This window comes from Myxine glutinosa, chromosome 4 (assembly GCF_964187855.1).
Source record: "Myxine glutinosa chromosome 4, kmMyxGlut1.1, whole genome shotgun sequence".
Lineage (NCBI taxonomy): Eukaryota > Metazoa > Chordata > Myxini > Myxiniformes > Myxinidae > Myxine > Myxine glutinosa.
In genome coordinates, this window is record NC_136264.1 from 30,412,577 (window position 1) to 30,418,828 (window position 6,252).

A 6,252-nucleotide genomic window follows, 5' to 3' on the forward strand; every position below is an offset into this window, starting at 1 on the left:
CATCGCTGCAGAGTACTCCTTTAGAGAGGTCGAAGCCAAGCTGAAAAGGAAGAACGTATTAGTGAAGCTCGTTGAGGAAGCTGATGACCTCACTAGTGATGTTTCTATTCCATCCTGCCATGATATGAAGAATAAACTGCTCCGAAAGGTCTACACCGTGAGTCTACACATCTTTGCATCGGGCGTCATGTCTGCCAGTGTTCATTGGCGGACATTAAACATCCCATGGTGTCCTTTGTGAAGGGTAGGAAAGCTATCGCCGGCACCATTTACAAATTACAAATTCCTGCCCTGACTCGTCGAACGTCAGGCCTGGGCAGCCGGTTTGTGAAGACTTCGGCCTAGCTTCCCCCAGCTGACTCCACAAGAACGTGGGCTAATCGTGGGCATAAAAGAAGAAAAAGCATTAGCTCTATCTGAACAGTCATCATCACGTGACACCTTTCATCCCATCTACGATGCCCCACATTGGTCAGCCAACTTTGTTGTTCTGTCTGTTTGTTACAATTCTGAACGGATCATTATTAGTTATAACACTTTACTGATTTGTAGACGTAGTCACAACTCACAACTGAGAAGCCTGTTGATTTTTTAGGTCAAATGTCATCTTGAGGTCAAATTTCTAAAATTCATTTTTCATTTGAAAAATCGTCAATTTGCATCCGATTGACTTGAATATTAAACAAACACCAACTGCATACTGCATCGCTGAATTGGGAAATCAACTATTTTTTAGGTCAAAAGGTCAACTCAAGATCAGACTTCTGAAAATCATCAATTTACATCTGAAAAACTCAATTTTCATCTGATTAACCTGAAATGAAACAGCAATTACATAGTGCTTCGCTGAATTGGGAAACCAACTATTTTTGAGGTCAAAAGGTCAAAGGTCTAACTCAAGGTCAAACTTCTAGAAATCATCAATTTTCATGTGAAAATCATCAATTTTCATCCGATTGACTTGATATTTAAACAACTGCATAGTGCATCGCTGAATTGGGAAACCAACTATTTTTGAGGTCTAAAGGTCAACTCAAGATCAGATTTCTGAAAATCATCAATTTACATCTGAAAAACTCAATTTTCATCTGATTAACCTGAAATGAAACAGCAATTACATAGTGCTTTGCTGAATTGGGAAACCAACTATTTTTGAGGTCAAAAGGTCAAAGGTCTAACTCAAGGTCAAACTTCTAGAAATCATCAATTTTCATGTGCAAAATCATCAATTTTCACCCGATTGACTTGATATTTAAACAACTGCATAGTGCATCGCTGAATTGGGAAATCAACTATTTTCGAGGTCAAAAGGTCAAAGGTCAACTCAAGACCAGACTTCTAAAAATTGTCAATTTTCATCTGAAAAATTGTCAATTTTCATCTGATTAACCTGAAATGAAACAGCAATTACATAGTGCATCACTGAATTGGGAAACCAACTATTTTTGAGGTCAAAAGGTCAAATGTCTAACTCAAGGTCAAACTTCTAGAAATCATCAATTTTCATGTGAAAAATCATAAATTTTCATCCGATTGACTTGATATTTAAACAACTGCATAGTGCATCGCTGAATTGGGAAATCAACTATTTTCGAGGTCAAAAGGTCAAAGGTCAACTCAAGACCAGACTTCTAAAAATTGTCAATTTTCATCTGATTAACCTGAAATGAAACAGCAATTACATAGTGCTTTGCTGAATTGGGAAACCAACTATTTTTGAGGTCAAAGGTCTAACCCAAGGTCAAACTTCTAGAAATCATCAATTTTCATGTGAAAATCATCAATTTTCATCCGATTGACTTGTTATTTAAACAACTGCAGAGTGCATTGCTGAATTGCGAAACCAACTATTTTTTAGGTCTAAAGGTCAACTCAAGATCAGACTTCTAAAAATCATCAATTTACATCTGAAAAACTCAATTTTCATCTGATTAACCTGAAATTAAACAGCAATTACATAGTGCTTCGCTGAATTGGGAAACCAACTATTTTTGAGGTCAAAAGGTCAAAGGTCTAACTCAAGGTCAAACTTCTAGAAATCATCAATTTTCATGTGAAAAATCATCAATTTTCATCCGATTGACTTGATATTTAAACAACTGCACAGTGCATCGCTGAATTGGGAAATCAACTATTTTTGAGGTCAAAAGGTCAAATCAAGATCAGACTTCTAAAAATCATCAATTTTCATCTGAAAAATCATCAATTTTTATCCGATTGATCCGAGCTTTGATTAAGATCATCAATTTTAATCTTAATGAAATGGACAATTTGATGTCTCCATGGCAACTTATTTTTCGGGGTGGGGGGAGGGGGGCGGGTGGATGCTCTGCATGACGCCTTTGTTTATATGTTTGTGGACAGGATATCTCAAAAAGTTGTGGACGAAATTTGGTGGAGAGGTTGGGTATGTGACAAGGAAGAATTGATACCTCCCGGGGGAGGTATGCGCTCCACTGAGTGCCGTTCCCATTTGAATCGCTTGAAAAATAAAATTTGGCATCGACATTATTCATGCCTGTTCTCCCATCATTTCTAAAGTGAATGTTGAGCTTTTCAAACGCAGCTTGGGAAGCAGCCACAGTAAACGGGAGACAAATGAACGCATGGCCAGACACCACAGTTCGCAATATATTGTTACGGTTTTTAGAACCTTCACTAGTAAATTTTAGTAAATGTTTCCCTTATAAATGTTCCCCTGTAAATATCCCCATCAATTGGCTTGTTAAAGATCGCACCCTAGTTAGTCCATGTACAACACGTAGCAAACCATCGGACCTCTCCGTAGTTATTCCATTATTATATGTTTCAGTTAAGGATCTGTTCCCAATAGTTGAATCTGCGTTGCATTAATCAAATAAGATAGGCCCCTTTCAATTTCCCCAATCGCCTCACCCGCGCTTCAAAGTAACAGTCGGGCGGCGTCCGCTGCTCCTTGCCTTGATTCGGTTGTTGGCCCCAAACCGCCATTAGCCATGTGGTCAAGCCGAGAAAGAAGGGGGCGGAGCCACCAGAACAAGGTGTGGCACGTCGACGCATCGGCAGAGGTGGAGTCAGCTAGCCCTTTGCCGGCCAACCAGCGCCGCGGTGAGCCAACCGGTAGGCGTGTCATGAGAGCCGGCGGCTTTATTCCAACACGAACGATAAAAGCGGCTGAAAGGGACTGCTTGAACAGTCGGGTGAGAAGGTACGGTTGAGAGTCGAGTGAGAAGGTTCAGAGAGTCGGCTTGGGTTGGAGACGGCGCTTGCTGGGGTCTGGCTGAGAGAGACGAAGCTGCGCGGAGCCCTCTGACGAGCTGCTTCGAAAAGCCTCTACCGCGTGAACGAATACGTGCAGCTGCCACCGGGTTTTTCGCCTCGAGCCCGGAGCATGGACTGGAGCCACCTTCGACGCTGCGCACCGGCCCGAACTGTCCTACCCTGTCACCTGCATGGACCCTTCTCCTTCTTCCAGTCATTCCTGCCTGCCATCCCCTTTCGTGTAAGTCTGTTTGTCTGTCCTGGGCGTTGGTAATATAAGACTGTTGAAGGCTGCCCTGTGTCTTCTTCTTCTTCACTGTATATTACTGTCGTTTCCTCTTCTTTGGTTTTGGTTTTGTATATAGTTAATAAATATCTGGTATTCCTTTAGTTTGGTTTCTTCTTTACCCCGATCGCTTTCGTCCCTTCTTCCCATTGAATACCTGTGGCGCGATTTTGGCCAAACGCTTTATAGTCGGGTTTAGTCTCTTGATAACGGCCCGAGTCGCAGCTCGCTTCGCTCGGCGCAATCCAATCACGCTGCGGCCCGGGTGGGAGTATTTCCTCGCTTACGGCCGGTGGTAGTACTTAGGTATTAAGACAAATTGGGCTTACAACCCTACTTACCATCGACCGGAAGTGACGTCATACCCCCAGGACCGGTCGGACGGCCAGCTTAACAGGACAAGGGGATTAACCCCCCCCTTGCTAACGGGAATGCCGTCCCCCGGATCCATAACAATATAATCGATGACTTCCCTTCCAAGGAAATTAAACACAGAAAGAGACCATTCGGCCCATCAAGCCTGCACAATGTTTGCCAGCGTGTGACTGTTTTTTTAGGTACAGAGTCAAGGCTTATGCAGGAGTTAAAACACAGATCATGACGCCACAAGACAAAAGGAACAGCAGAGAGAGGAAGGGAGAGGGGGGGGGGGCACCAACAAAGAAGTTGAAGGACAAAATATAGGCAGACTTGGACAAACAATGGGTGACGGTGTGGGGACTGGTGAGGAATGGGGTATGCATTTTTATTATTTTTGTATTATCTTTTTTTGTAAACAGAATCGAGGCTCGTGTAAGAGCTAACACATTGACCATGAAAACATGCACTGACACATAAAACATACAATGAAGGGAGCGGGAGACAAGAGGGCGAGAGAGAGGGAAGCACACAAGCACAACAACAGTAGAGAACAAGGACGTCGGTAGATCTGTGGAAGGGGGAGGGCTGGGGGAGGTGGGAGGGCTACATGGTAAAAAGCAAATGAACACTGCTAGGAATTTCAGGAAAGAAGTTGGGGATTAAAGAGGTGGATTTGGGGTGTTTTGAACCAAGAGCTGGTGGTGAACAGCTGTTTTAAAGACCTGGAGGGAGGAGAGGGTTTGAAGAGGGTGAGGGAGTTTGTTCCAGAGGCAGGACAAAAGAGGAATGAAAGAGTGAAGGTGTGAGAGACAAAGGCCCTCAGAATCAGCTTCATCACAGGAGATTCCAATGATTCTGAAAGCTTTGGTTTCTACAGCATGAAGCCGAGCTAGGTGTGAGGCAGGAGCACCAGCCCAGAGGGGAGTGCAGTATTTCATTGAGCTGCGGATGAAAGCTTTGTATGTGGTGAGGAGCTCAGTAGTGCCCAGAAAGGACTTCACACGACGGAGGATGCCCAGACGGCGACTGGCTTTGGAGGCCAGCCTGGAAATGTGCTTTTCCAAGGAAAGATCATGGCAGATAGTGAAACCCAAAAGCTTGAGTGAGAGAACTTCTTGGAGAGGATTGTTCATAAAGTAGATTGGAGGGTTGTCCAGACGGTCTATTCAGAGAGACATCGTGAGAGTGTGAGATTTGTCAGGATTGAAGGACATGTTCCACTTGTTTAATCAGTTTGTGATGTTATCCAAGTCTGCAGAGAGTGAAGAGGCTGCTGTCTGCCGATCTGAGGGTTGAGTTTTTTTTTTTTGTTTTTTTTGTATACAGAGTCGAGGCTCGTGAAAGAGCTAACATTTATCAAACAAACAAATCAAACAAACAAGAAAAAAAAGTATATAAAAAGGGGAGCGGTCGACAAGATGGGGAGAGAAGGGGAGGAAGCACACAAACACAACATTTGAGAGCAGGGACATCGGGAGATGTGTGGGAGGGAGAGGGCCTGGGGGGAGGCAGGATAGGTATAAAACGCAAGGACACCAAGGACTTCCAGGAAAGAAGTCAAAAGTAACCTCAAAAAAGTGGATTTGGGGTGAAATTAGCGGGGGTAGAAAAGTTCAAAGTTTTGGATTGGGAAAGATAAGAGCGGCAGTGAGTGGAGTTATCAGAAAAGAGATAGAGAGGATTTTCCAGAGAGTCGGAGAGATCATTAATGAAGACCAGAAAAAGGACAGGGCCGAGAACACTGCCTTGAGGAACTCCAGCCTGAACAGGAAGGGGAGATGAGAGAATTCCATTCAGGGCCACACGTTGACTGCGACCAGAGAGGAAGTCTGCAAGCCATGTGTGGATGTTTCCATGTATACCACAGGAGGAGGTGAGTAGGGCAGGGTGCCAGACCGTATAGAAGGCACGACATATGTAAAGGGAGACAGCTCTGATTTCCTGTTTGGCGTTGAGGACCTCCATCCATTGTTGAGACAGCAGAAGCAGCATGTCCAGAGTAGAGTGGCCTGGTCTGAATCCAAATTGATGATCAGAGATCAAGCCATTGGAGAAGAGGAAGGATTTGATGTCCGAAGCAATGATGGATTCCATGACTTTGCTGATTATTGGGAGCAGACTGATTGGTCTGTAGTTGCAAGGATCTGTTTTTGCACAATTTTTGTGTAAAGCGGTAATGTTTGCTGATTTCTAAGCTGATGGCAGACGACCTTGAGCAAAAGAGAGGATGAAGAGAATAGAGAGAGGGTGTGAAAGAGCGGAATAGCAGCATTTTAGGACCCGTGGGCTGATGCCGTCTGGTCCAGTTGCAGAATCAGAGTCGAGGTTTGACAGAAACTTCTCCACCTTGTAAGGAGAGAAGGACA